The sequence below is a fragment of the Lactuca sativa genome, chromosome 6 (assembly GCF_002870075.4).
Source record: "Lactuca sativa cultivar Salinas chromosome 6, Lsat_Salinas_v11, whole genome shotgun sequence".
Lineage (NCBI taxonomy): Eukaryota > Viridiplantae > Streptophyta > Magnoliopsida > Asterales > Asteraceae > Lactuca > Lactuca sativa.
Genome location: NC_056628.2, coordinates 112,358,161 through 112,375,951, shown reverse-complemented (window position 1 = coordinate 112,375,951; position 17,791 = coordinate 112,358,161). Strand labels below are relative to the sequence as shown.

Genomic DNA, 17,791 nt, shown 5'->3' with positions numbered 1-17,791 from the left:
GCTTTGTTCGTTTTATTTCCCCATCCATGATTTCAATGATTTCTTCCACAAAGTTGAGGCTCTAGTTGATCTCAATATCGTCGAGTGGGATTACAAGAGTTACGTTGGACAAACACTTTTTCAAGTTAGATACGTGGAAAGTAGGGTGTACGTTACTAAGTACGTGAGGTAGTTTAAGTTTATAGGCTACAGGGTCGATTCTAGCGATAATATCGAAAGGTCCTACGTATCTTGGATTTAGTTTTCCATGCTTTCTGAAGTGTATTAAGCCCTTCCAGGGTGAGATCTTCAAAAGAACTTTGTCACCAACCTGGGATTCAAAAGGTTTCCTTCTCTTGTCTGTGTAGTTTTTCTGTCGGTCTCTAGAGGCTTTCAATCGTTCACGAACCTGAACGAATATTCTCCGTCGTTTCCCGTATGATCTCCAGACCTGTGAGAGTGCTATCAGGAATGTGTCCTTTAACTAACTATGTGTCGCCCACCTCAACCTATCACATAGGGGATCTGCACTTACGGCCATAGAGGGCTTCAAATGGAGCAGTCTTTAGGCTCGTATGATAACTTTTGTTGTAGGAAACTCGACAAGGGGGTAAATGAGTATCCCATGCCCTTCCAAGGTCAGTCACACAGGCTATCAACATATCTTACAAAGTTTGAAAAGTCATCTCACTTTTTCCGTTGATTTGCGGATGGTAGGTTGTACTCAAGTCCAGCCTAATTCCTAGGGAACTTTGTAGCGACTGCCAGAACCTTGAAGTGAATCTGCTATCTCTATCAGATATAATGGATATGGGAACACCATGCAGTCTGTAACATCTCAAAATTAAGTTGCCTCTCTGAAACCCTTCTTCTTTTCCATATTTTCAAGTTTACCCCCTTAAAAGAAAATTGTGGCAAATGAGTACGTTGGGCGTACTGAAGAGTACGTTGCGCGTACTCATGCGCTTAAGTTGGACGCGGACTTGCCTAGGTACGATGGGCATACCCAGGGTTACGCTGGGTGTGCAGGCCCAAATGTAAACCCTAATTGTGGGTTGTGGACTATAAAAGGAATGTGTTGGTCTTGTTCCCAGCCACCATTCCTCAGAGAAAAACCCTAGGAGTGCAATATTATCGGCCCAAGCTAGTGTGTGAGTGTTCTTCAGCTAAAAAATGCCTTTGTGTGTTAGTGAAGAAGAAGGGGAGGTTCTTGTGGAGGCTAGAAGTGGGAGTGCAAGCTTGGATATGAGTTCTATAGAGGGAGGAGCTTCACTTGGAGGTAAAAAGCTCAGATCTTTCCTTGTTATTGTTGTTTTGTGCTTCTTGGACCAATTTTTAGGGTTTTTGGTCCCAAGGTGGAGACTTTATGAGCAAAAGGTCTCCATAAGCATAGATCTACTATATTTCATAGTATTATGAGTTGTGGGCTCATAAAAATCCAATCTTGGACGTGATTATTAAGCCACGCATGAGATCTAGGCTTTATGAGGAAAGAGGAAAACTGTTAGAGTGATTAGGAACCTTTTCAGCCATGCAAAGGCTTAAAGGTTTCGACTTTATGGATTAAGGGACCTTAGAGAAGTCAGATCTAAAGTTTGAGTATATGTCTTAACCGTTTAAGACCCAAAATCAAAAGGAGTGTGAAACTGGGATTTACGCGGGACGTAATCCCAGTGCATGCAGTGTAAGCGGTCGCGTTCCCCATTTCTGTGAAGTTGTCGGGTACGCCCAGCGTATAGATTTGGTACGCATAGTGTAACCTGGAGGGTTGACTTTTTTTGACTTTTAGGGTTAGTCAATGCTTGGATCTTTGAGCCATGGGAGGGATAAAATGGTCTTTTACCCTTCTGAGAGAACTTAGAGAAGGTTTAGTCTAGCCTTTGAGAGTCGTATTGATTAGAGTAATTATTCCATGTGAATAGGCGGAGGCTAGACCACTATTACCGAGTTCGAGATTTACCGAGTTACCCGAGGTGAGTCTTCTCACTATACTGTACCTGGAATGGTACCCATGTGTGACCGGAAGGTCTTATATGTTATGAGATGTATGTGTTGTATGCTGTTGAATGATATGCATGTGTTATGTATGTTATGAATGATAAGGACCGGAAGGTCAAGATGATATGGACCGGAAGGTCAGGAGATTACGGACCGGAAGGTTGACACGGGTAGGAGCGGAAGGTCTACCAGGATTTCGGGACGGAAGTCCCCTAAGACACTTGGACCGGAAGGTCCCACAAAGTTATGGCCTCGAGTGGCATAAGTGTTGTATGTGGTATTTTGGGGAACTCACTAAACATTTATGCTTACAGTGTTATGTGTTATGTGTTTCAGGTACTAGCAATGATCGCGGGAAGGCGCCGGCATGATCCGTACACACTCGTGGAGTTTTATGTCTTGAGATTTTGGGATATCTTTTGTGATGATTACATTGGATACATTATGTTTTGATATTATCTTGTAAATACAAGTATGTTTTAAAAATGAAAATTTGTTTTGAAAATTTACGTTGTTACAAGTTGGTATCAGAGCCTTGGTTTAAGGGATTCGGATGCACCTTCGGGCATATCTGGACTCAAACTGAGGATTTGAGGAAGTTTTTCATAAAATAAACAATTTTCTAAGGAATAAAAAGGATAGTTCACACCGGATGTGCATTGATTACCGGGAGTTGAACAAGTTAACGGTCAAGAACCGTTATCCATTACCGAGGATCGATGATCTGTTCGATCAGTTATAGGGATCGTCTTGGTTCTCCAAGATAGATTTGAGGTCTGGATATCATCAGATGAGAATGCGAGATGAGGATATCTAAAAGACAGCATTCAGGACTCGTTTTGGGCATTACGAGTTTGTGGTGATGCCTTTTGGCCTCACCAACGCACCGGTAGCGTTCATGGACCTCATGAATAGGGTGTGCATGCCGATTTTGGATCGGTCGATGATCGTGTTCATCGATGATATTTTGTTGTATTCGAGATCTAGAGACCAGCATGAGGAGCACCTAAGAGAGATTCTCGGAGTATTGAGGTCGAAGAGGCTTTTTGCCAAATTCTCCAAGTGTGATTTCTGGTTACGAGAGGTCCAGTTCTTGGGACACCTCGTTAACCAGAATGGGATATTGGTCGATCCGGTCAAGATTAAGGCGGTTATGAGATCAGGAGTTTTCTAGGATTGGCCGGCTATTATCATAGATTTATCAAGGATTTCTCCAAGATTGTCATGCCTCTCACCAGGTTGACCCAGAAGGGCGTTGCTTTTTCGTGGGGTCCGGAGCAGCAGACCTCGTTTGAGACACTTTGCCAGAGACTATGCGAAGCCTCGGTGTTAGCCCTTCCGGAGGGGATGGAGGATTTTGTGGTGTATTGTGACGCATCGATATCAGGGTTGGGTGCAGTGCTTATGCAGAGAGGGCATGTGATAGCGTATGCTTCGAGGCAGCTGAAGCCTCATGAGACGAGGTATCCCACCCACGATCTGGAGTTGGGGAAGTGGTGTTCACCCTCAAGATCTGGCGTCACTATATGTATGGGGTTCGGTGTACCATATATACGGACCACAAGAGCTTAAAGAATTTGATGGATCACCCCAACCTGAATATGTGCCAGAGGAGATGGTTAGATGTGGTAAAGCATTACAATTTTGAGATCCTGTACCACCCGGGCAAAGCTAATGTTGTAGCTGATGCCCTGAGCCGTAGGGCGGAGAGTGCCCCGATTCGAGACATTTGTATGCGGTTGACGGTGATGACTCCAGTATTGGATTCTACACGAGAGGCCCAGGCAGAGGCCGTGAGACCAGAGAACCGCATGAGAGAGCAGGTGATCGGGCAGGTACCTGAGTTCGTTATCGATAGCCGAGGGCTTATGACCTTTCAGGGTCAGATTTGGGTGTCGTATACAGGCGGGACACGTACCACCCTGATGGAGGAGGCACATAGATCGAGATTCTTTATCCATCCCGGGGCCACTAAGATGTATTTGTACCTGAAAAGAGAGTATTGGTGACCCTGTATGAAGAGATGTGTTGCATGGTTTGTTGAGAGGTGCTTGACCTGTCGCAGGGTTAATGTTAAGCACCAGCGTCCGCATGGCAAGTTGCAGCCACTTGAGGTTCCCCAGTGGAAGTGGGAACAAATTTCCATGGATTTTATCACCAAATTTCTGAGGACCGCGAGGGGTATCGATGCAATTTGGGTGATCATTGACCGGCTGACAAAGAGCGCTCACTTCCTCACTATCAGTGAGAGCTCTTCTGCAGAGAGACTAGCAGAGTTGTATGTGAGGGAGGTGGTATCGTGGCATGGAGTACCAATCTCAATTGTGTCAGATTGAGACATACGTTTCACTTCCACGTTCTGGAAGAAGTTCCATGAGGAGTTGGGCACGAGGCTTCATTTTAGTACCGCCTACCACCCTCAGACGGACGGACAGAGTGAGCGGACGATCCAGGCGCTCGAGGACATGCTCCGAGCATGTGTGTTGGACTTCGGAGGGAGTTGGGTCACGTACTTGTTGTTGGCTGAGTTTTCCTATAACAACAGCCACCATTCGAGCATTGGTATGCCTCCCTTCGAGTTGTTGTATGGGAGGAGGTGTCGGACTCCCATCTGCTGGGGAGAGGTAGGGTAGCAAGTGATGGGCAGCACTGAGATAGTGCTTCAGACGACATAGCAGATCTAGCAGGTTAGACAAAGGTTGTTGATAGCTCAGAGTCGCCAGAAGAGTTATGCGGATAGGCGATGATCCGAGCTCGAGTTTTAGGTTGGAGATTTCGTGCTCCTGAAGGTATCTCCTTGGAAAGGAGTGATCCGATTCAGGAAGAGGGGAAAGTTGGGGCCCCGGTACATTGGACCATTCAAGGTGAGGAAGTGTATTGCCGACGAGACGGCAATCGTACCGCTGGAGGATGTTCAGGTGGATGCAAGCCTGAATTATGTGGAGAGGCCAGTCGCAATTGTGGATCAGAGGATCAAGGTTCTGAGGAATAAGGAGGTGCCCCTGGTTCAGGTCCAGTGGCAACGCCGAAGAGGGTCCGGGCTGACTGAGGAGCCGGAGTTGGAGATGCGGGAGCATCATCCGGAGTAGATTACGGCATGAGACTTCGAGGGCGAAGTCTGATTCTAGTGGGGGAGAATTGGAACATCCCAAAATTCAGGTGCATCTCTTAAACCCTTCTTCTTTTCCAAGTTGTCAAGTTTACCCCATTAAAAGAAAATTGTGGAAAATTAGTACGTTGGGTGTATTAAGGAGTACACTGCGTGTACTCATGCGCTTAAGTTGGACGCAGACTCGCCTAGGTACGATGGGTGTTCCCAGGGTTACGTTGGGCGTAGCGGGCCCAGATGCAAACCCTAATTGTGGCTTGTGGACTATAAAAGGAATGTATTGGTCTTGTTCCTGCCACCATTCCTCAGAGAAAAACCCTAAGAGAGCAATATTATCGTCCCAAGCTAGTGTGTGAGTGTTCTTGAGCTAAAAAGTGCCTTTGTGTGTTAGTGAAGAAGAAGAGGAGGTTCTTGTTAAGGCTAGAAGTGGGAGTGCAAGCTTGGATCTGAGTTCCACAGAGGCAAGAGCTTCACTTGGAGGTAAAAAGCTCAGAGCTTTCCTTGTTATTGTTGTTTTGTGCTTCTTGGACCAATTTTTAGGGTTTTTGGTCCCAAGGTGGAGACTTTATGAGCAAAAGGTCTCTATAAGCTTAGTTCTACTATATTTCATAGTATTATGAGTTGTGGGCTCATAAAAATCCAATCTTGGACGTGATTATTAAGCCATGCATGAGATCTAGGCTTTATGAGGAAAGAGGAAAACTATTAGAGTGATTAGGAACCTTTTCATCCATGCAAAGGCTTAAAGGTTTCGACTGTATGGATTAAGGGACCTTAGAGAAGTCAGATCTGAAGTTTGAGTATATGTCTTAACCGTTTAAGTCCCAAAATCAAAAGGGGTATGAAACAGGGATTTACGTGGGGCGTAATGTCAGTGCGCGAAGCGCAAGGGGTCACGTTCCCCATTTCTGTGAAGTCGTCGGGTACGCCCAACGTATAGATTTGGTACGTGCAACGTAACCCGGAGGGTTGACTTTTGTTGACTTTTAGGGTTAGTCAATGTTTGGATCTTTGAGCCATGGGAGGGGTAAAATGGTCTTTTACCCTTCTGAGAAAACTTAGAGAAGGTTTAGTCTAGCCTTTGAGAGTCGTATTGATTAGAGTAATTATTCCATGTGAATAGGCGGAGGCTAGACCACTATTACCGAGTTCGAGATTTACCGAGTTACCCGAGGTGAGTCTTCTTACTATATTGTACCTGGAATGGTAACCATGTGTGACCGAAAGGTATTATATGCTATGAGATGTATGTGTTGTATGTTGTTGAATGATATGCATGTGTTATGTATGTTATGTATGTTATGAATGATAAGGACCGGAATGTGAGGAGATTACGGACCAGAAGGTCGACACGGGTAGGACCGGAAGGTCTACCAGGATTTCGGGACGGAAGTCCCCTGAGACACTTGGACCGGAAGGTCCCACAGAGTTATGGCCTCGAGTGGCGTATGTGTTGTATGTGGTATTTTGGGGAACTCACTAAACATTTATGCTTACAGTGTTATGTGTTATGTGTTTCAGGTACTAGCAACGATCGCAGGGAGGCGCCGGCATGATCCGTACACACTCGTGGAGTTTTATGTCTTGAGATTCTGGGATATGTATTGTGATGATAAAATTAGAATCATTATGTTTTGATATTATCTTGTGAATAAAAGTATGTTTTAAAAATGAAAAAATGTTTTGGAAATTTATGTTGTTACACAGTCGTACGATTTCCCTAATGTAGGTTCTAGTTAGTTTCTCCATCTTGTCTGTTTCTTTGATAGGAAGGAAGTGTGATGAATTTGTTAACTTGTCTATGATCACCCAAATGGTATCGAGACCACCCGTTGTCTGTGGCAACTTGGTTATGAAGTCTATTGATCCACTCCCACTTCCATTTAGGTATCTCTGGTTGTTGTAGTAAGCCTGCGGGCTTTTGCTCTGAAGTTCAAGATAAGACTTATACCTAGGTCATCCACTACTACCTCGTGTATACAAGTCGCATATAATTTAGATTGACAAAATGTTTGGATGGGTGGCTCTGCCCCAAGTCCACACCCAAACAAGGAACATGAGATAGGGCGGAATCACACATCCTAAATCTTGTTAAGTCTAAATTATATACCACTCTTTCGTATACACTTAGCAGCGATAAACTTAACCTAATGAGTTCTTAGTCTCTATTCTTGAATTTGACTTGCGATACAAGTGGTCTTTCTCGGAGATTTACTGTAACACCGTAAGTTTCGAAATAATTTTTCACAATTTATAAGAGCATTTCCCATTAAATTTTCATAAAAACATCAAGTTTAAATCTCAATTCACATTATACAAAATCCCAAGATCACAAGTGCAACAAAATCCCATGCGTGTGTACGGATCAAGTCGGCGCCTTCCCACGGTCATCGCTAGTACCTGAAACAACAACACTAACACTGTAAGCATAAAGCTTAGTGAGTTCCCCAAAATACCACACATAAAACACATATTAGCCACTCGAGGCTATAACTCTATGGGTTCGTGCACCCAAACTCTGTGAACCCTCAGGTTCTAACTCTAGGAACCTTCTGGTTCCAACTCTGTAAACATGCACAGCATAATCACATAGAAATAATGCAGTACAACATATAGCATACATAACATGCAATACTCTGTCACATAACTCTGATACATAACATACAATACTCTATCACATAACTCTGGTTACCTACTCAAGGTAAAGTATAGTGAGAAGACTCACCTCGCGTATCTCGATGACTCACAAATCCTGAAATCCCTCGTGCCCGATCCTCCGAGCTATAATCCTCCTATAACATCATATGTCTCTAATTAACACTTTTTATCTCTAAGGTTGACTACCCCTAAGAAGTCAACACAGGTCAACTCTGGTCAACGGTCAACTTTGACTGGACTCGGCGAGTGCACAAGGGCAACTCGGCGAGTCTAGACGTTTTCACCAGCTCTCTAGGATTCCCTTCTTACACGTCGAGTACTCCCCCTGACTCGACGAGTTCCACCTGGAAGAATCGCGGGGCCACCTCGACTCAACTCGCCGAGTCTCAAGAACAACCCGGCGAGTCCCAGCTCGACTCAGTCCACTTGACCACCCTTCCCTAACTCGCCCTGACTCACTGAGTCAACCCATGACTCGACTGGACCACTCACTGGCCGATCCAAGGCAATCTTCAAGCTACTCGCCGAGTCTACTCATCGGACTCGGCGAGTCCATGCCATGCAATCACTCAAACTCGCTTCTAAGGTCAGATCTGTTCCCTCAATTCATAGATCTAGCCTTCCTAGACTGATTCACCACGTAAAGCCCCAAACTTGGTGTACATACAATCTCTATATGTCCATATATGAAGAATTATCAACAAATATCACAACTCAAGGTCATAACCTCCATTGTTCTTCATAAAGCTTGATGAATGAGGCTCTCTGGACCTCTATGGATCCAGATCCAAAGCCTCATCACTAGCAAGGGACTTTTTGGCCATCAAATCAACCCAACAAAGGTCACAAGAAACCCTAAATCCAAATATACTTCACAAAACAGAAGATGAGCCGAAATCATACCTTTAGATCGATGATCTAAGCTTCAAACCCACAGAATAGCAACCTCCTTTGCTTCCTCTTGGCTAGAACCTCCCTCTTCTTTGCTAAACAACACACAAAGGTCAAGAAATGCTTCCTTTCTCTCTCAAATCGCTAAAGCACTCTAGGGTTTCTCTCAATGGACTGTTGGGTACAAATGACGGCCATAAGGCCCTTTAAATAGGTCCCAAACCCGAGAAATTAGGGTTTCATTAAACAGCGCGGACTCGCCGAGTCCAGGCGAATCCCGCGTCCAGAATCGCGTCCCTACTCGGCGAGTCTGAGCTCCAACTCGCCGAGTCCCCTCTCAAAACACCAAAATCATAAAAAAAATAAAGATAACTGGAAATCCGGGCTGTTACATTTACTGGTTATACTTCGGGTGGTTACCGACTTTTGAGACTTCTTTGGTGTTTTTCGCTTCAAGGTTATTAGTTATTAGTTAGGTTAGAAGGTCGTGGTAACCCTCGCATGGGTACTTCTAAAGTTCTGAAATGAGAAGTGATATAAGGGTTGGTATTATGAATCGGAAGAATTTCATCTGACGGTTGATTTAAGGGAAGAGTTCTTTTTACACAGAAAATAGAAATTCCGCATGGTTAGGACCAAACCAAACCATGTCAGACGGTGATGTCAGAAATTCTTGATGAATTAGATATTATGTTGATCTGGAAGAAGAATTGATTACTAGGACGAATAACTAACCTTGGTATTATTACTATGAACTCTATTGTACCACAAATTACAAGTACAACTAAACGAGGTTTCTGATAATTTGAAAAAAAAAATGAATTTTCATGAAATGATCCCCACTGGGTCTCTCTCTATAACCGCTTGATGTATACAAGTCATGTATACCATCTTAATTATGAATGGCCCTAATGCAAACATTAAGCCATTATAGCTTACCTGTTAGGGTTACAAATTTTTATATGAGTACTATGATTTGTTTCGAACGAGAGAGTAAGTAAAATTATGATTATTTATTGGGGTTTAGAAGCGTACCAAAATTATAGCAGGGTACTTTGACATGCTATGAGGTCAGACTCCTCCTGTTCCCCCGTCCTTCTTCTCGGTTGGATAGTCCCTCTTGAAATGTCCTATTTCACCACAAAGATGGCATATTATACTAATCCCAACATTGGTGGTTGAAGTGATGAACTCGACTGGAGTTTTACAGATGCGGGCAATGTGCCCCTTCCTATTGCATCTATTGCAATACGGTTCTCAGCAGACTGCATAATGATGGTAGTTTCACTTACCGCAATGTGGGAGGTTTCCTAGGTACGGTGCGGTCGGTGTTGGGATAGCAGGGCTGATGGGGATAGTGACTGCAACAACTTGATGCCCTTCTGAAGGTCCTTGAGTTGAATTGTTCCCTCTCTCACTCCCGAGCTTTCATTTCAGTATATTAGGTTGGAGGTCTGGAGTGTCTATCAAATGAGAAGTCAAGGTTGAAGCTTTTTACCTCGAATGGGATGGAAATAATCAAAACCTCTGGATCTACTAGTCTTCTCTTGATCTTCCAAGCTTCCTTCTCTTCTTCAAACTTCAAACCATCACAAAACACACAAAAATGCCTCAAGATCACTCAAACAAGGTCAGGGTTTCAATCTAGGGTTTCTCTAAGTTGGGATGGGTGATGGAGGTTGATTTGGGACGAGATAAAGTGTTTAAATAGGGTGCAAACCCTAAATATTTGGGTTTTGTCTAGACAGCTCCTACTCGTCGAGTATGTCCCCCGACTTGTCGAGTAGATCACTAAAACCCCCACATAATGTCGAGTCTACTCGACGAGTTAGGCCTCCAACTCTCCGAGTCCCATAGTAGAATACCAAAATACTTGAATTTAAATACATACCAGGAACCAGGTGCTACAGCACGTACCAATATGTACGGCGAGCGTACGGCCCAGATCATTTGGATTTGTGTATTGGGCCAAATGGATGGGCTTGTTTGATGGGTTTGGGCCTTAGACGTTTTTTTGGTGAGCCAATCCAGCTGCTGGTCTCATTGTGGGCCTTAGTTGATCCTTGGTTGGGGCTTAGGATCTTATTGGGCTTAGGTCTAGTTTGGCCCATCTCACTTTGGACTTTCGTTTTATGTTGTAAGTCTTAGTCTGAATTTTGATGCAATTGTTTTGGGACCTTATTGTTTAGTTGGCATGGGAATTTATCCAGCCTAGCAGCCCTAGTGTTTGTTTGGAATTTCAGCAATTGATGTGAGTATTCTCACCATGTTTGTTGGTCGAATGCACTAATGTCGGCCCATTTCTTATTACGTAGAATGTTGTTGACTTTTATGACAATGGTATGGAAGACCATGAGGATAGCTCATGACAGTTGAGTGTAAGACCAGAATTTGGCCCTGGGCTTCGCAAGGAAAGACCATGAGGGTAGCCCATGGAACACATATGTAAGACCTGGATCTGGCCTTCGGCATTATGTGTAAAGACCATGGTGGTAGCCAATGACACTTACATGTTTAATTTTTAGTATGTGATATGTTTGGCAAACTCACTAAGATTTTTCTTATAGTTTATATTTGTGGTTTCAGGTACTTCTGGTACTAAGGGGAAGGGCTGACTTGATGGCCCAAGATTTACCCTCACTAGTTTTCTGCAATTTGACATTTTACTCTGATGATTTGACATTATTATTAACGAATAGTTTTGGAACAATGTTATGATTGTAACTATTGTGTTTATTTAAAATGAAAAAATTGATCCTGGTTTTTGGGCTGTTACATGTTATATTATGCATGTTGGTAAAATTATATTTTAAAATTAAAGATAATATTTTAAACATAAATGATCACAATGAGTTTAGTTTTAATGAAATTTATGTTGTAACATAAGATGGTAAAAATTAAAAATAAAATAGGCTTTATCATTTAAAACTTCCTAATAGAATATTTCAACTATTAAAATTCTATAAGTTTAAAATTAGGATTTTAGAGACTTATCAAACTCCAAACTTATATTATAACATGATAATTTATTTAATTGTTTATAAATCATTTTTAGCACTATGTCAAAAACTTAATACTAGATATTAATTTTAAATTTTGATCATGTCGATTATCTAAATTGGATTTTATAAAAGAATTTTGGTTAAAATGTGATTTTAAATAAAAGAATACCATGACTTATTGAATGCATACAATAACCATGATATCCTATTTTTTTAACTAGAATACAAAAACATCAAAAAGAATCCTTATTAAACATAAATCTATGTCATCTACTTTGAAAGCACTCGCATGTCACTTGAATAAGCTAGTGTGATAAAGTTCACCGAACTGTTAGTGTTATCTTTTGATGGTCGAGGTGTATTGGCGATTTCTTTAACCTAGTTATAGGCCAATTACACAAGTTTCTTAAATTGGTTTATTTAATTGAAAATGTATTGTGATAAAGGTCACCTAAGCAATAGAGATTCGAGGCATAGTGGAAATCAAACATCTCCATCAACATAAGTTCTTAGCGATTCCATAATGCTAGGAATTATATATTAATATATAATTGATAATACTTATTTACCTATTTGGATTCAATAAATGGGATCACATAACCATTTATTTGTTTTTCAACTTAAAATGTAGACGTTGATAGTTAATATTTTAGAAACTTAAAGGGTATTAATTATTGAAGATTTAAATATTGAAAATACTAAATAAAATTTGTTAAAATTTTATCGATGAAAACAAAATATAATCTCATTCATACATCATCTTTCTCTTGTCGGTCTACAAGAGATTATAACATTTGGTGGATACAATTTCAATGAACGGTTTCATATATTGAGAGTCAATCTCAAGAAAAATAAAAAATTATATATTCTTGAAGGCCCTCTTGAACAACCTACCCTTGCTAATAAATCTAAACATGATGCTTGGTGGAAGCATCATTGTAATCGTAAAGATGTTTTTGACATCATACTGGGAACAGTTGTTCCTGACTTCCAGAAAGTCGTGGAAAATTTAGAAGCATATAAGATGATTTATCATGTGAGATATATATTCCTGAAATATAGTGATATTTTGTTTGAGTTGGTTCAAACGCCAATAGGAATACAAAGCTAAAGAGACACCCTATATGCTCTTAGAGACCTTTAGTTAATGGAAAGGATATTGTTAAACTATTGTCGTGCATAATTTAAGAAAATAAAATTTCACTGCTCGAATGCACTAAAGATATAACACAGGAAAGCAGGGTCGAATCCTCAGGGACACAACCTAATGGTCACTGCCTCTTTGCATAAGGCACATACTAGTCATAAAAAAAAATATGAAAAAGGGGGATTTTTTATTATTAACTAAAACTAAACTAGTAGTGAAAATAACTAAAGAAAATTCAGTAATAAAAACTAATTCAGTTCTCTTGCGACTTTCGTAATCATGCAACTAGTCTAGACTCAGTTATTCAAAATGTGTTTTATTTAAGCGGGTACTGAGAAAAACTAACAGGCTATAGTAAATTCTTTTTTACGGTTTTACCTAATTAAACAAGCTCTTAATTAAATTTAGAAAAGCTACATTAAGATCTGTGTAAAATTCACAACAAAATCCAATATTTATCACAAGCTCGGAAGCATAAAGATATGAAATTTCAGTTCATAATAAAGTCAAATCCAAACATAGAACCGACTTATTACTTGTTACTTATTACCAGATTGTCAAAACAATTAGGGATTTCAACAACTGATTAACTAGAATGATTAAACCCTAGCCAGATGATCAGACTAACAAGAATCCAAATAAAACATTCATTAAGCACAAAAACTAAAATTACTAAATAGAATCACATAATGATAACTAAATCTGATGTTTGATCACATGAAAAGTACTAGTCTTTTGCAGAACTGAAAACTATGGTTTTTTCCAGATGTGATTAAAACTGAATCTAAACTAATATATGGAGAAACTAAATAACTAATCTTTCTAAATTAAACATAGGAGATGATACACAGTCTTCAGATCTTAAGAAAGTGATGAGAAGTAGTAGAAAATCGTCTTTAGAAGGGTTTTCGTCATCTGGGAGCATCTCTGATAATCTCTGCTTCAAACTGATAATAGAGGTCGAATGTATATGTAAACCAGTAACTTCTAGAGCAAGTAAGCCAAAAATTCGATCGAACTTTTCAAAAACACGATCTAATTTTTTGTACTTTGATCGAATTTTACTTTAACTGATTTTTGAAGAATTTTGAACTGCAAATTGTTTACATGATCAAATTTTTGAGGAAAATTCGATCAAATTTTTTTGTTTTTCTACATTTTCACAAGCACAAAAGTTGTCCGAAATTTTGTCTAGTTTCCAGAACATTTTAAATCTCGTCAATTGGAGTTACGAGTCATGAGATATGGTCAAGAATACTGACAAGGGGTCAAGCTGCCAACAACATCCTTTAGGCTTTAAAATGTAGCCATTTATCTTCGTAGGATTAATTCGACCAAATTTGTGGTGAAGCACGATCAAATTTCTAGTTTTTCGTGCAAATCGTCCATTTTTTTTCTTGACCAAAACAACTTCCAAGCATTGCTTAGCATCCTTCATAAGTTTCAAGCTACAATTAGACTCCAATTCTCCATTAAACGCATCCAAAGCTGCCCCTAAAGTACTGCTCCACTCGAATTATCTGAAAACAACATAAATAGATGAGAAAGACATAATTTCTGGTAAAATACATGAGTTGAACATTACTTAAGCTGATGCACATGAAATAACATAAAATATGATGCAAAATGTTAATAAAAATATCCTAAATGATACGTAAAATGACATCTATCGGATACTTATAATCCCAAGAAATCCATAAAGTCTCAAAAAGATGGATCTTGTTTGTATTGTCGAGAAATAGGACACTAGAACTGTCGCTCTTATTTGAGAAATATTGGTCCAACCAGTAATTCAGGTATCTATAAGATAGAACTTATACATTTTTACCATTCTTTTAATTAAATGGTATTATTCTAATTTTTTTAATTTAATAATATGGATAAATATCTTTCTTAAAATAACTAAAATGATTAGTCCATAATCATTCATACACTCACACAATATTTATTTAGAATACAATAACCTAAGCCTATATATATATATATATATATATATATATATATATATATATATATATATATATATATATATATATATATATATATATATATATATATATATATATATATATATATATATATATATATATATATAAAGGATCAACATAAAACCGACACAAATTCATACACCATTGTATCAAACTAATAACCCTATGATTATTAAATGAATATATTAGATTAAAATGGTATATAGTAAAAACATACACCCTTGTGTACAGAAACACTACTAAAAATAGGGTATAATGGGGTTTTTACAAGTAATTGTAATTGTTTAATTAGGTTATTAGTTGTGATTCTCGTATATTATACGGGTTGGATAAAATAAAAAATAAATATGAAAATTTAAACAAAATTTATTTAAATTTGAATTTTTAGATTTAAAATTTGAATTTAAAAGGAAACATATTAAATAATATATGAATTGTAATATTGTAATTTATTAGTTATTTTCAATTAAATCAATTATTAATTCAGGTGTAAATATGATGTGTCAATTAAGAAAAGATAAAAAAAAAATGAGAAAATGACAAATGGAAAAAACATTTATTCAAAAATACCAAAAAATGACATGTGTCCAAATTAATGAGAGAGTGACATGTGACAAAATTATTTTAATTTATTAGGAAGGATTAAATTCGTTTCATTCAAATTGATTATTTTTATCCCTCTTATTTAGTTTTCCCCAAATAGTGTCGACAACTCACATTTTGCACACCATCTCCAATTCTCCATCACGCCTGTATCGACGATGCTTCATCAGAAGGACTCATAGTCGGCTTCCTCTCCGACAATGATGGTTGCATACTGTGTTTATCAATCTCCTTAAAACCTAAGTATCACCATTGACTACCCTACCTTTTGCAGATCAAACCAAGTACAACCACAACCCTTAATCCGAAACCACCAAGCAAAGTCATCGACACCCGTTATCATTTCCACACAGCCATCGACACCTCCCACTACTATGAATTGGGCATTTAGGGCAATATCCTTTGTCCATCGACAACAACGACCTAACCTCATGGTGAATCGAATCACCGCTCTGATTATCTCTAAAAAAACCCTAATATACTCGCTAGAATCGACTCAATCACCAATGTTTGAACCATACGTGACCGTTATCGATGCAACCACCAACAACCTCCACCAAGTAAGGTAATTGTTTTGATTTTTAATCGATGAGTCAGATTTTGTAATTTTTTTATTCATAGGTTGAAAAAATGGCAGATTTCGGTGTGTTCTTTCTTAAGGTTCTTTTTCTATTGAGACTTTCAAGGTTATAGAAAACCCATCAGACTTTGTTAATTCTTTTTCTTTCAAGGTTACAAAAAACTCATCAGACTTTGTTAATTCTTTTTCTTTCTTATTGATCTTTTTTCGTGTTCTTATATACCTATTACAATCTTGCAGCCAATAGTCTGATATGGAGTATAAAAAGTGGTTGAATATGGGCATTCCAACTTCCAGAAAGGTGAAGTAATTTAGGGAGTAATTGGATAAGAGAAATACGACTTTATCCGTTCTGTTCAAGATATTGATGTCTCACTTTCATATTTTACATGAATCCTTTGTATGTTTACAAATTAACACGTTTTACTCAAATTTACACCATATTAATATTGAAAGTAGCCCAATTCCGTATTCTCCCATTAGTTATGCCTGGTTATGACCGCTTTACATTGTTTTCCATGAGATATGTGCTCTAAAAAAAGCACAGTGCATCTTTGTGTCAGCAACTTATGGCGCAGTCAGTCAGCTTGTCGGCCAGTTTGCAAAGCTAACCGGGTGTTATGTCGTAGGAATGTGGGGTGTGCCGGAACAAAAGAAAAGGTCGATGCTTTCAATATTTTAGCTTAGTTTGTATCCATCAGGTAATGTAATACAAGAAAAGATAAAAGAAAAAAAAAAGTTGGAACACATAATCCTTTTGTCTACCTTGAGTGTTTTTTACTACCGTTTATGTATTTAAGAATGATACTTGACTTTAATTTCTTAAACTGGAGAGTGTGGGGTGCGGTTTTAGCTAATGTGGTACTGAAACACCGTCTCCTCCCTGCGGTTTCAAAATGCAGTTTGGAGAGTGTGGTAAGAATTGGGAACGCTCCCTTTCTCTCTCTCTATATATATATATATATATATATATATATATATATATATATATATATATATATATATATCTTTTCTTTCTCTCTCTTCCTTTTTATCTCTCTCTTCCACTTTTATCCACCCCTTGGGTGTTGTAAAAAATTGCGGTAAAAGGAGGGAGTATGGCACCACTCTCCAGCCTTAGGTTTTTTAATTTCAGTTTTTTGGAGCAGTCTATTTGTTTATTTGGCATGTGAAAATGAAGAATGTTCATTTATGAACAAATGTTCAATCACGATTTTGTAAAATGTTCATTTATGAATATTTGTCGATATATTCATTTTTAATCTTCTTGCTTTTGTTATTCATAAGATATGGATTGCATATAAATGAACATAAGAACATAGGCATATTACATATATTTTGATATTCATTTATAAGTTAAATTTATTGGTTTTTAAAGGCAATGTTCTCATTAACATATGCACATTAATTCTTGGATATTAATATGTTTTAAACATTCATCAATGTTCGACTGTGAATATTAATCTATTATGAATGTCTGTACATATTCAACTATGAACATTTGTTGATATGTTCGTGTTTAATCTTTTCGTTTATATTCATTTATCTTGTTTGAATCTAAAGTTCATTTATTCATAAATGTTCAATTCTGAAATCTAGGCACTTTACATTATATTTGATATTCATTTCTCATGGTTACAGTTACATTTATATATCTTCATTACTTATGAACATAAACAATTTTTATGATTTAAAAAACAATGTTCAACAATGAACATATATACATTAAGATATTATGAATGTTCATCTATAAACATTAATATGTTTTGAATATTCATCATATATTTTCAAATGTTCGTCTATGATTTTTTGGGATTTATTTTAAATAAATGTTAT

General features: G+C 38.4%; 1 long non-coding RNA gene across 1 annotated transcript; it reads left to right on the top strand.

Annotated features, from left to right (window-relative positions):
- The first annotated feature begins 15,456 nt into the window (after positions 1 to 15,456).
- On the top strand, positions 15,457 to 16,812 carry LOC111919387 (uncharacterized). Its single transcript, XR_002859477.2, has 2 exons — positions 15,457 to 15,940; positions 16,196 to 16,812. It is a non-coding gene; the product is annotated as an uncharacterized LOC111919387 (long non-coding RNA).
- Positions 16,813 to 17,791: the final 979 nt, after the last annotated feature.